Below are 13,854 nucleotides of genomic sequence, written 5' to 3' on the forward strand. Positions count from 1 at the left end.
CGAGGGGGTTACTTTACATTTCTTTTATCCATACAAGTATGTAAATGTATACATTTCCAGCAACTCCCCATAGACCCTGATTTGGTTACATTGACACCTATAAAATGAATATTAACAACTACATGATTAATATAATTATACCCGCCCCTGTTTGTTGTTTACAGGATTACCATACAGAGGGCAGGCACGTCACCTTCAAACCTATACATTTTACACTAGCATTCTTTGAAGTAAAGGCATGCCAGGGGAGAAGGAAGATAATGCGTCTTCCCACCAAAAGGCTTTGCACAGGAATGGTGATAGACTCATCCCCTGCACAGATGTCCAGGAAGGGAGGAGAAGAAGAGAGATGACAGACGCTAACTAAAATTCACACCAATTAACAGAAGCAAGGTTTGCCCTTGCCTTGACCCCGTTCCCTGTAATTTAGGCCTGACCACTTGTCCAGCTTTTAACGCTTTACTGTCCTACATTGATGATGGAGTCTTGTTGGGCCGGGTAATTTAGAACCAGTCTGGCCAGTTCTCAGAGTGCAGCCTAAGCGCTGATCCCAGTCAGGATGGGACAGCCCTTGTGTGACATTTCCCTGGTGCAATCTGGACTGGTGAATTGCTGTGTCACCCCAACCCCTCACTTCTGGAGCCTGTCTTACTGTGCTCTGCTATGAGACTCCCTCACTCCTGGGCTGTTCACGCACAACATCCAGCATGTAAGCTGCTCCCAACTAAGTGAGTATGCACTTCTAGCCAGCCACTCCTTGGAACATACAGCAGGCTGACACTAGTGAAAACCCACAGTTCCAGATACAACCCTAGGCACCTCCATCTTACAATGTTCAGTTACGCCCACTGACCAATGTCAGCTCATATAAGTTCATCAATTAACAAAGAAATTGATATGCACCAACCTTGTTATTCCAAGTGGAGTCTTCAATACACTTCAAACCAAACGTGCCGCTTTTGGTAAAGCAAACAAACAAATTTATTAACTACGGGAAGGCTTTTAAGTGATTATAAATCAAAGCATAAGAAGTCCGATTTGGTCAAAAGAAATAAAAGCAAAACACATTTTAAGCTAAGCTTAGCACTTTCAGCAGCCTCACAAACGTAGGTGATTCTCACCTCACGCTGGCTGGTTTTCCTTCAGCCAGGCTCTCCCCTTTAGTCAGCAGTTCAGTTGCTTGGTGGCGGTCATAGATGGAGGTAGAAGAGAGAAAGCACAGCAAATGTCTCCCCTTTTTATAATAGTCCATCCCCCGTCTGGGGCTTTGCCCCCCTCAGGGTCAGGTGACAAACAATGTCTTTGTATAGACTCCTCCATGTCCTGACTCAGTGAGCACTGCCTCATCATGGTTCCAAACTGACTAAGGGAAGGGAAGTGACTTACTCAAGAGTCCAATTTATCCTCCATTGATGCCCAGGCCAGTCCTTTGTTCCTGGAAGGCTGAGCTGGGTTTGTCCAAGGCACGCCTTGCTGAGGTGTGAACTGCCCCTCTGCTCCTGGCGAGTTTTGTCTGGACACGTGTTAAGCCATGAGGACACATCTTTGGGAATATTACGTAGTGCAGCCTCATAACTATGCAGATGACATTGCAACCAGCACATACTACTACAACAATGATCAGTACATCATGGGCTTTCCAAAGACATCGAACACGACATACTTTGCATTAGATCATAGTTTCTCAACCTGTGGTACACGTAGCCCCAGGGGTACGCGAGACACAGGCAGCAGGTACACAGCGAAAAATCCAGTGAGGGGAGGGGAGTGGCAGTCGCCGACTTCTGGGGAAGCCAAGTTGCAGCCACCTGCTTCCCGCCCAGTCCCAGCTCCTAGCTGGAAGGTAGATGGCAGCTGTCCCAGTCCTGGGAAGCTGAGTGGCAGACGCCAGCTTTGTGGGATGCCAGGCAGTAGCCGGAGGCTTGGGCAGCAGCCACTGGCTTTTTGGGAAGCTAGGCGGCAGCCACCCGGTCCTGCCAGGTCCCAGCTCCCAGGTGGGAGCCCAGTAGCAGCCTCCTGCGCCTTGCGAGCTGGGCTCACAGCTGGCTGGCTGCCACCCGCACCCCAGCTCTGAGCCGAGAGACAGCCTCCCGGGCCCTAGTTTGAAGACGGGCAGCAGCTGCCTGCCCACATCCCCAGGTCCCAGCCTGTGTGGAAGCCTTCTCTGCCCCAGCTTGGAGCAGGTGGAAGTCACCCACCTCCTGGGCTGGCAGCCAGGTGGCAGCCAACTGCAACTTGCCCATGGGGCAGCTCCCCTTCTCGGCTCAAAGCCCAGTGCTCAGAAAGCCAGGTGAAGAGCCCAGCGGCTTTCCCAGTCCTGGAACCCGGCTGTACCAGCAGGCTTACTTGTCAATTTCACTGCTCTAGTTGAACAGTGAAATTGACAACTATGACAGCCCCAGATTTTACCAGTATAAAAATGTTAAGAGGGGCCCACACAGTGTGATTTGCCCCAGGCCTGCACCCCCCTAGGGACGGCCCTGGGGAGCGCTGCTATCCACTCTGGTGGACCGCTAGTGCCTGCTCATACCTCACAAGTTCCCACCTGTGTGAGGAGAACACCAGGTGACCCCGCCAGCAGGCCATAGTGATTGGCTGGTATTGAGCTTTGCTCCTATATGGAGGAAGGGGATGAGGAAGGAGGGAAGAAACAGCAAAGGGGGGTTTTGTGATCTGCCACAGCCACAGAGCACTGCAGAACTCAGATCTCTCCTGCTGAATGAGAAATACAGCCGTCCAGTGGTAAAGGGGGAAAAGACTGTAGTCTACTTCGAGTGATTGCTCATGTCCATTCCAATATAGGTGAGTGCACGCCAGCGTGCGCGGTTCCCAGAACTTTTTTCCCCTTAGTAGACCCTGTGGGGCCGGCTCTGGTGCCCCCCTGGAGTGCCGTGCACATGCCACGGCACATGAGGCACTGCCGGCTCCACGCCCCCTCAGTCTCTTCTTTCCGCCCGTGGCGGTCGCATGGAACTAGCACTTGCTCTGCAAGTGCCATTCCCCTTCTTTGATCTCTGTTAGTCAAGTTTTAAGTAGTTGTTAAGTCCTGTGCCTGGGGGGGAGGGGAGAGCAAACAGGAAAGACAAGAGTGAGATATGCAAGGCTTTTAAACTGTAAGCCCGGAGGGACAGAGAGATCAGGTTTAAAGCCTTGCTCCTGTGTCCAGGTCGCCCTGCTCCCCCTCGGTGCGGAGCGCACCGTCGGCACCGGATTCCACTTGGCACGGAGCAGCATCCCCGGTGCCGACGACAAGGAGAGTGCATGGAGCGCGGACATTCCCCTGCGCCGTGGGTACGGGCAGGGTCGAGTGCAGAGATGCCACGGCCCGTCGAGTCCTCTCCGGGTCTGCATCTCTGAGTAGGGAACCACCCCCGACTCCTCGGAGTGAGAGAGTGCCCCTGCCGACGCCGAGGTTTTCAGGCGGCAAGAGCCTTGTTGGCCTGCCTACACCACCTCCGCCCCCCACTCCCCTCTACCAAGGGAGAAGGGGCCGGGGTCCCGGGGAAAGCTCGCGTGGGTCCCCCCCGAAGGGCGGTAGAGATCCCCGGTAAGGGGAGGATGATCTCCCGCTAGACGGCCACTGGGGGTAGAGCAAGGATGCTCCCCCAGCAGGTCGGTGGCGCTGCAAACCCACCCCGGTGCCGAGCCCCCCGGGACAGTGCTGGTTCCACCAGCGGTGGCGGGGCTCTCCGGCGCCGCAGCCCCAAGAGGGGCTGGAGCTTGCAGCGGCGCTGCAGCTCCACGCAGCACCGGGGCTCCACGCGGCACTGGGACTCCACGCCACGCTGCAGCTCTCCACGAGGCCGAGGGCTCTTTGGAGCTGCCCCTCAGCGGTAGGCAGCAAAAACACGGTCCCAAGGGATCGGCAGAGAAGGGGGAGTGTGGTGGTGCTTGTAGTGCAGTGCCACGCAACTGTGTTGACTCTGGACAAGCACGTATGGAGATACCACCATTGCCGCCCTGAAGAGCAAATACCAGGATGGTGGCGAAAGGCAGGAGCGGCTCGCCCCCATCCCTGTGTCAGTGCTGGGAGGGGCAGGTTACCCTGTTCAGCCCCACACCCGCCCCCTCACTGATCCCTGCCAGGCAGCAGCTCTGGGCCCGTCAGACGCACAGCTTGGCTGGGCCTGGGATTTCAGGCCTTTGTGGCTGAGCTGCTCCATGACGCATGGCCCCTGAGGTTGTGGCCAGGGCGTGAATGGGCTGCTGTGCTTCCCCACGTGGTGATGAACCTGCCGGTGAATTCCAGCCTCAGCGTGTGACTTGGTGCAGGGGCTCCAGCGTTGCCCGCGAGTGGTGCTGGGCCCTGGCTGATGATGAGCCATAAACCCCATGTCCAGTCTCCGCCCCAATTCCCAGCTGCGTTATCAATGTGGGACCAAGTCCCAGTGCAAATCTCTGTGCCGAGTCCCACACAGTGTTTGCCCCCATGCCAGCTGTTGATGACAGCCCTCCAAGCAGCTGCCCCAGTGCAGATCTCCAGGGGGGAGAAGACACAGGGCAAATTCCAGTGGGGCAAATGGTAGCTGAGCCTGTCTCAGGCCCACAGGTTGGAGGGGGCACTGTCCCCCTGGAAATTCCCCCCCCCCATAGGAATAAGATGTGTTCCTGTTCCCCCAACCCCTGTTTCTCAGTCTGTTTCCTCAGATGAGTGATTGTAGGCCTAAGCCCATGGAGTAGCAGTCCCAGTTCCAGGAGCCGGCGGGCCGCGGTATTGATGGTGTTTCAGCTATGGAAAGTGTGACACCTGCATTGCCTTGCTACTCTAATAAAAGATGAGTAACCTTGGTAACAAAGTGTCTGCAGAGATCCCTATGAAGTGGGCACACAGGGTTCGATGCTGGCGTTTGTGCCAAGCCCTGCCTACCTGTTTGGAGGGGACAGGAAAGCGTTCTTTCAAACTGAAGGAGAGGAGAAAGCAGCTTTCGGAGCACATGAGAGAGTGTGGATGGGCTGCCCAGACCTGGCCTGATCCTCTGGCGTCCAGAAGACAGACACAGCCTTAGCTGGACTGTCCAGGGACTGTGACGCTACTACAGGGGCAAGAGGAACTCCTAGGGCTTGTCTACACTTCATAGAATCATAGAATCATAGAATATTAGAGTTGGAAGGGACCTCAGGAGGTCATCTAGTCCAACCCCCTGCTCAAAGCAGGACTAACCTCTGCTATATCATCCCAACCAGGGCTTTGTCAAGCCGCAGCTTAAAAACCTCTAAGGATGGAGATTCCACCACCTCCCTAGGTAACCCATTCCAGTGCTTCACCACCCTCCTAGTAAAAAACTTTTTCCTAATGTCCAACCTAGACCTCCCTCCCTGCAACTTGAGACCGTTGCTCCTTGTTCTGTCATCTGCCACCACCGAGAACAGCCTAGCCCCATCCTCCCTAGAACCCCCTTTCAGGTAGTTAAAGGCCGCTATCAAATCCCCCCTCACTCTTCTCTTTTGCAGACTAAACAAGCCCAGTTCCCTCAGCCTCTCCTCATAAGTCCTGTGCTCCAGCCCCCTAATCATTTTTGTTGCCCTCCGCTGGACTCTCTCCAACTTGTCCACATCCTTTTTGTATTGGGGGGCCCAAAACTGGACACAATATTCTAAATGCGGCCTCACCAATGCCGAATAGAGGGGAATAATCACTTCCCGTGACCTGCTAGCAATGCCCCTCCTAATGCAGCCCAATATGCCATTGGCCTTCTTGCCAACCAGGGCACACTGCTGACTCATATCCAGCTTTTTATCCACTGTTACCCCCAGGTCCTTTTCTGCAGAGCTGCTGCCCAGCTCGTCGGTCCCCAGTCTATAGCTGTGCATGGGATTCTTTCTTCCTAAGTGGAGGACTCTGCACTTTTCTTTGTTGAACCTCATTAGATTTCTTTTGGCCCAATCCTCCAGTTTGTTTAGGTCACTCTGTATCCTATCCCTACCTTGCAGGGTATCTACCACTCCCCCCAGCTTAGTGTCGTCCGCAAACTTGCTGAGGGTGCAATCTACCCCATCCTCCAGATCATTAATAAAGATGTTGAACAAAACCGGCCCCAGGACCGACCCCTGGGGAACTCCGCTTGTGACCGGTTGCCAGCTAGACATGGAGCCATTGATCACTACTCGTTGAGCCCTATGCTCTAGCCAGTTCTCTATCCATTTTATAGTCCATTCATCCAACCCATACTTCTTTAACTTGCTGATAAGAATACTGTGAGAAACCGTATCAAAAGCTTTGCTAAAGTCAAGGTATATCACATCCACCGCCTTCCCCACATCCACAGAGCCAGTCACCTCATCATAGAAAGCAATCAGGTTGGTCAGGCATGACTTTCCCTTGGTGAATCCGTGTTGACTGTTCCTGATCACCTTCCTCTCTTCCAAGTGCCTTAAAATGGATTCCTTAAGGACCTGCTCCATGATCTTTCCAGGGATTGAGGTGAGGCTGACCGGTCTGTAGTTCCCCGGATCCTCTTTCCTCCCTTTTTTGAAGATGGGCACTATATTTGCTTTTTTCCAGTCCTCAGGGACCTCCCCCTGTTGCCACGAGCTTTCAAAGATAATAGCCAATGGCTCTGAAATCACCTCAGCCAACTCCCTCAGCACCCTCGGGTGCATTGCATTCGGCCCCATGGACTTGTGAATGTCCAATCCTTCTAAATAGTCTTGAACCTGTTCCTTCAGCACTGCGGGATGTTTGCCTCCTTCCCATTCTGTGCCACCCAGTACAGCAGTCTGGGAGCTGATCTTGTCTGTGAAGACAGAGGCAAAAAAGGCATTGAGTACCTCAGCTTTCTCCACATCCTCCGTCACTAGGTCGCCTCCCTCTTTCTTTAAGGGGCCTACACTTTCCCGAATCTTCCTCTTGTTGGCAACATGCCTGTAGAAACCCTTTTTGTTCCCCTTCACGTCCCTTGCTAGCTGCAACTCCAATTGTGCTTTGGCCTTCCTCATTTCATTCCTGCACGTTCGAGCAGTGTTTATATAATCCTCCCTAGTCATCTGACCAAGCTTCCACTACTTGTAAGCTTCTTTTTTGCGTTTAAGTTCGCCAAAGACTTCTTTGTTAAGCCAAGCTGGACGCCTACCATATTTGCTATTCTTTCTGCACATCGGGATGGTTTGCTCTTGTGCCCTCAATAAGGTCTCCTTAAAATACAGCCAGCTCTCTTGGGTTCCTTTCCCCCTCATATTAGCCTCCCAGGGAATCCTGCCCATCAGTTCCCTGAGGGAATCAAAGTCCGCTTTTCTGAAGTCCATGGTCCGTATCCTGCTGTTCCCCTTTCTTCCTTTCATCAGGATCCTGAACTCGACCATCTCATGGTCACTGCTGCCTAGGTTGCCACCCACTTCTACTTCCCCTACCAAATCTTCCCTGTTTGTGAGCAGCAGGTCAAGAGAAGCACGGCCCCTAGTTGGTTGCTCCAGCACTTGCACCAGGAAATTGTCAGCGACACTCTCCAAAAACTTCCTGGATTGTTTGTGCTCTGCTGTATTGCTCTTCCAGCAGATGTCAGGGTGATTGAAGTCTCCCATGAGAATCAGGCCCTGTGAACTGGAAACTTTCCCCAGTTGAGTAAAGAAAGCCTCATCTACCTCATCCTCCTGGTCTGGTGGTCTGTAACAGACACCCACCACGACATCACGCTTATTGTTCTTGCTTCTAAGCTTAACCCAGAGACACTCAACTGACTTATCTCCAGTTTCATACTGGAGCTCAGAGCAGTCATAGTGCTCTCTTACATACAGTGCAACTCCTCCCCCCTTTCGCCCCTGCCTGTCCTTCCTGAACAGTTTATACCCATCCATGACAGCGTTCCAATCGTGAGAGTTATTCCACCAAGTCTCAGATATTCCAATCATGTCGTAGTTTCTTGACTGTGCCAGGACTTCCAGTTCCTCTTGCTTGTTTCCCAGGCTTCTTGCATTTGTGTACAGGCACTTGAGATAAGTAGCCGACTGGCCTACTTTCACAGTATGAATCCGGAGGCCTCCCCTGCTGCCCCCTCCTCCTTCTGCTTCCTTGCGGTGTCCCTCTTCCCCACTAACCTTCGGGCTTAGGTCCCCGTCCCCCGTCAAAACTAGTTTAAAGCCCTCCTCACTAGGTTAGCCAGCCTGTCTGCGAAGATACTCTTCCCTGTCTTCGTTAGATGAATCCCGTCTCTTCCTAGTAGTCCTTCTTCCTGAAACAACATCCCATGATCAAAGAATCCAAAGCCCTCTCTTCGACACCACCTGCGTAACCACGCATTTACTTCCACAATGCGACGGTCCCTACCTGGGCCTTTTCCCTGAACAGGGAGGATGGATGAGAACACCACTTGCGCTTCAAACTCCTTTATCTCTTTTCCCAGAGCCACATAGTCCGCAGTGATCCGCTCAAGATCATTCTTGGCAGTGTCATTGGTGCCCACGTGGAGAAGCAGGAAGGGGTAGCGGTCTGAGGACTTGATAAGTTTTGGCAGTCTCTCCGTCACATCCCGAATCCTAGCTCCAGGCAAGCAGCACACTTCTCTAGTTTCCCGGTCCGGACGGCAGATGGATGACTCCGTCCCCCTTAGGAGGGAGTCCCCGACCACCATCACCCTTCTCTTCCTCTTGGGAATGGTGGTCGTGGAACCCCCATCCCTAGGAGAAATCATCCCTTGCCTTCTGATCAAATGGGTCTCCTTTTGATCCATTCCCTCTGAAGGGTCCTCCAAATCATTCTCCGCCGTAGTACTTGTGCAGAGAGGATGAAAACGATTGCTTACTTCTATCTGCATGGTGGGCACATGGGTTCTCTTTCTTCGGGAGGTCACATGCTGCCAATTTCCTTCCCCGTTCTTCATTTTCGCCTGCCCGGCCTTCTCTGAATCTTGCTTACCCTCTGCCTGTGCCTGATGGAGAAAGACATTGTTTTCTGTAATGCACCGCAGGGTTGACATTTGGGCCTCTAGTCCTTTAACCTTCTCTTCCAATAAGGCAACCAGCCTGCACTTGGTACAGATGAAGTCATCTCTATCCTGGGGGAGGAAGACAAACATAGCACACCCAGTGCAGGTGACAACAACAGATCGCTCCATCTCCATATCTCTGCTCTGAGAGCCTCCTCCGCAATGCCTGAAAGGCAAACACCTGCCGTGGGCTCTCTCCACAGGCGAACTCCCAGGCAAACTCCCTCCTTCTCCTTCTGTTAGCCGCCCCTCTGTGCGCTGCTCAGCTGCTTCGCAGCTGGCTGCCTTTTATAAGGCTGGGGCAGTTGCCCCCCCCCCTGCTCTTACCCCTCAAAGCCCCGCCCCCGCAATTAGCCCCACCTGGATCCAATCAATCACTCAAACAGACAAACCCCCAACTGCCAAAATGGTGCCTGTAACTGCACCAGTCACAAGCACCCACCCACAGTCAGCTGTACTTGCACCAGTCACACACCTGGTCTCCCAGGTACTCCCCACACAGCTGCACTCACTTAGCACTCACCTGAGACAGCTCCCAGGCAAACTCCCTCCTTCTCCATCTGTTAGTCGCCCCTCTGTTCGCTGCTCAGCTGCTTCGCAGCTGGCTGCCTTTTATAAGGCTGGGGCAGTTGCCCCCCCCCTGCTCTTACCCCTCAAAGCCCCGCCCCCGCAATTAGCCCCACCTGGATCCAATCAATCACTCAAACAGACAAACCCCCAACTGCCAAAATGGTGCCTGTAACTGCACCAGTCACAAGCACCCACCCACAGTCAGCTGTACTTGCACCAGTCACACACCTGGTCTCCCAGGTACTCCCCACACAGCTGCACTCACTTAGCACTCACCTGAGACAGCTCCCAGGCAAACTCCCTCCTTCTCCTTCTGTTAGCCGCCCCTCTGTTCGCTGCTCAGCTGCTTCGCAGCTGGCTGCCTTTTATAAGGCTGGGGCAGTTGCCCCCCCCTGCTCTTACCCCTCAAAGCCCCGCCCCCGCAATTAGCCCCACCTGGATCCAATCAATCACTCAAACAGACAAACCCCCAACTGCCAAAATGGTGCCTGTAACTGCACTAGTCACAAGCACCCACCCACAGTCAGCTGTACTTGCACCAGTCACACACCTGGTCTCCCAGGTACTCCCCACACAGCTGCACTCACTTAGCACTCACCTGAGACAGCTCCCAGGCAAACTCCCTCCTTCTCCTTCTGTTAGCTGCCCCTCTGTTCGCTGCTCAGCTGCTTCGCAGCTGGCTGCCTTTTATAAGGCTGGGGCAGTTGCCCCCGCCCTGCTCTTACCCCTCAAAGCCCCGCCCCCGCAATTAGCCCCACCTGGATCCAATCAATCACTCAAACAGACAAACCCCCAACTGCCAAAACGGTACAGGTAGTGCTTCAGTGTAGACCCTCACCACAACGATGGCAGGGGGATTCTCCCTTTGGCGCTGTTAATCCACCTCCCCAAGAGCCAGTAGCTAGGTTGACAGAAGAATTTTTTTCCATCAACCTTGCGCTGGCCATGTCTATGCTACAAAATGATGTTGAGCTAATTTGTGTCAGCACACAGCCACTGCAGTTATTAAATCACTCGTGTGTGTCAACACTTGGCGCCTTACGTCGGCAGTGCACCATCCTCACCAGGAGCGCTTGCATCGATGGTGGTGTCAGCGTGGGGCATTGTGGGACAACTCCTAAAAGCCAGTAACAGTTGACATAAGCAACACAGTGTCTACGCTGACCTCACTACATCGACCTGGACTCTGTGCCGTTCGGGGAGATGGTGTTACTAGATCCGTGTAGGGGAGGGACTTACATTGGCCGGAGCCAAACTGGAGTGAAGACACATCCAAAGATAGGTCGATGCAAGGGCACCTTATGCCGACCTAACCATGTAGTGTAAACCAGGCCTCTGCCTACAGCAGCCTAACTGCGTCACTCGGGGGTGGATTTTTCACATCCCTGAGCAACGTAGCTGGGTCAACTTCACTTTGGATTGCAGACCTGGTCCTAGATTGACAGGCAACAGGGCTGTGAGCACCACTGCTGCTAAAGCCGTCTGGTTTCCTTGGGGGCTGTAAGCACAGGTTGGCAGGGCCGGTGGTTTTTATCAAATCTGGATTCTGCAATTGGAAAAATGCCCTTTCTCAAGACAGGCTTAATCAGATATGAAACCTGCTTAGTCCACTTGATTGCAATGGCTGATTGGGCAGCAGACAGGAGACAAGAATCTACAGGTCATCTGTTGCTACGTCTAAATTTCTGTGACTATCAGGGTCCAGACACCCCAAGGGTAGAACAGGGTCTAAACCCCAGAAAATATGCAATTTAATCTCCTGGCTGTACACAATATTATTGTGTGTAAATATGTCAAGAAAGGTCTCCTATGAAAGCCTGCAAATTTCAGAACTGGATGGTCATTATGAGATGTGTATAGACTGTATTTGTGTATGTATAAAACTATGCACATAATCTGTGCTGCAACATTCAGTCCACCTTGCTACAGGGAGGTGAAACACTTAGACAGGGAGGGGCTGCTTCCCCAACCAAAGGAAACTAGTTCCCTAGTACCTAGCATCCTACAAGCTAAGAAAAGACTATGGTGGACCATTAAAGTTAATGGGAAAACACTGCAACAGCTTGAAATCGAAAGGAAAACCTCATTCTTGGAAAACTAAGAAAGGAGGGAACTTTTCTCACCCTGAATAACCAGGAATCACTGTGCCAAAAAACCCTTTAGCACCTATAAACTTTAAATCCCATGGCTTGAAGAAAACTCCAATACTTGATATGGTAGATCCAGCATACAAAAACTGTACTCATTTTATCATTTCAGTTTATTCACTTGCTCAGCAACATCACTGAATTATGAATTTGATTGATACTTATTTTATCAATTTTTTTTCAGATGTCACAATTGCTGCTTTTGTGTCAACCTCACAAATTGAAAGAAACAGGTACCATTTAAAAAACTTAGCAAAAATTATCCAGTTTGCTGAGAGGCTATCAAGAGCTCATTCACTTCAGAGACGGAGACCAGGTCTACACTACAGACTTATATAGGTATAACTACGTTGCTCGAGGATGTGAAAAATTCTCCCCTCTGAACAACTCAGTTATACTGACCTAACCCCCGGCGCAGACAGCGCTATGTCCATGGAAGAGCTTCTCCCGTCAACATAGCTACCGCCTTTTGGGGAAGTGGATTAACTATACCAATGGGAGAAGCTCCCCCGTCGGTATAGGGGCGTCTTCATTGAAGTGCTACAGCGTTGCAGTTATGCTGATGCAGTATTTTAAGTGTAGACCTGCCCTCAAGTCTTACTTTGAACAGTTCATCAGGAATTTTCCTCAATCTGCGCAAGTTTACTGCAGGACAAGAACCCAAATTCAAGAATGCTCTGAAAACCACTCTGGAAAATGCAAATACATCACTGCTGAAATTCAAAATGAAAGAATTGATGTTAAGAAGATGGGTTTGAAAGATATTGTTGAAGATATTCAGAAAAATGGTGATATGAAATTCTTCTGCCTGAAATGTGACACTACAAGGGAAGCTGTGAATATAGAAAATTTGTCCACTGTTTTATACTGCTCTGTTGATGGCAAAGCCAAGGAAAGCCCTCACTTACTTACTGGAGCAGCCCAATCGCATGGCCTCACTGCTGAAGATATTACACAACACATTTTGAAAGACCTCCACAAACTGGGTCTTGATGCTCAAAATACTTTGCTCTTGCTTTGATGGTGCCCAAGTTATGTCCAGGTGGAAAGGAGGAGTACAAATGCTTTGCAAGAGAAATTAAACAAGCAAATACCTAGCTGCTTAAATCACCACTGCTTAAATCACATCTGGTGGTTACTTGTGTGGGGGAAGAACTTAGCAGTGTCAGATATGTTCTCAAATGTAACTCTGCACACACTTTTTTTGCAGGCATGAAGTAAGCATGCTGTACATAGGGCAGCACCTGCAAAAATTCACAGAAACAAGGTAACTGGTCACTTGAAAACCTTGAAAATAATCCTCAATAATTTGGAAGACATTCAGTTTTCTTTCAAACTTTGTGACTGGATATGTCTATTGAAGCAAGAAGGCTGTTGGCAGTTACAGAGGCTTCCAAATTCTTGTACTTAGCTGAGGCTATAAGAATGATTTTAAAAGTTTTTGCTCCTGTGAAAAATTACCTTCAAAAGGAACAAATACACTTTCGACAAACGAGAGGCATTTGAAGCTTTTTTTCCCTGTGGTTTTGAGCACTGTTTTGAAAGATGCATGTGATGAAGCATCAACATTAAGATGTGCCATCGAAAGAGCCAAGGTACTGCCCTCAAAAATATCAAGATTCATTGAGTACTTACCAGGATTCCAAAGCATAAATGAGCCTCAGTGGGTCCAGATTTATCAGGAATTGATTGAATAAACCAGTGGTAAATTGCAAAGGAGATTTTTCTGTGAAGAACTCCAAGTTATACAAAAGCTTGCCACCAATTTATCCATCCACCTCTCCAGCTGTCTTGCAATTGGAATCCCTACGTGCTTTTATTGACTTGCTCAAATTAGCTATTGAGAAGGTGAAAGCTGAAATGGCTGTATTTGAACCACTGATAGATATGAGAAATTGCAAAGAATTTGAAGAAGTTCTAGGTGCTTCCAAGGAATTAAAGAGAGGGCTACTCATCTTGTGCAGTAACTGATGTGTGTCCCTGGGAGTGCTCCACTTGAGGTGTCGACGTGTCCTCGCATTGTCAATCGGAGATTTTTGCTAGCTGTGCTCGTCTGGGTCGTGCATGCGCCGAGGCTGCCCCGCAGCACCATGGGCACTCTTTTCGACACTTAAAATGGAGCACCCACAGGGACACTACTCGAAGAAGGAGGCTTTCCCAGGGTATTTTTAAAATGCCTATAATGGTCTTGTTTGGATCATCAACTGTAGCTTGTGAAG

This window comes from Emydura macquarii, unplaced genomic scaffold, assembly GCF_026122565.2.
Source record: "Emydura macquarii macquarii isolate MOO-44397 ecotype Brisbane River unplaced genomic scaffold, CSIRO-AGI_Emac_v2 contig_1002, whole genome shotgun sequence".
NCBI classification, from domain to species: Eukaryota; Metazoa; Chordata; order Testudines; family Chelidae; genus Emydura; species Emydura macquarii.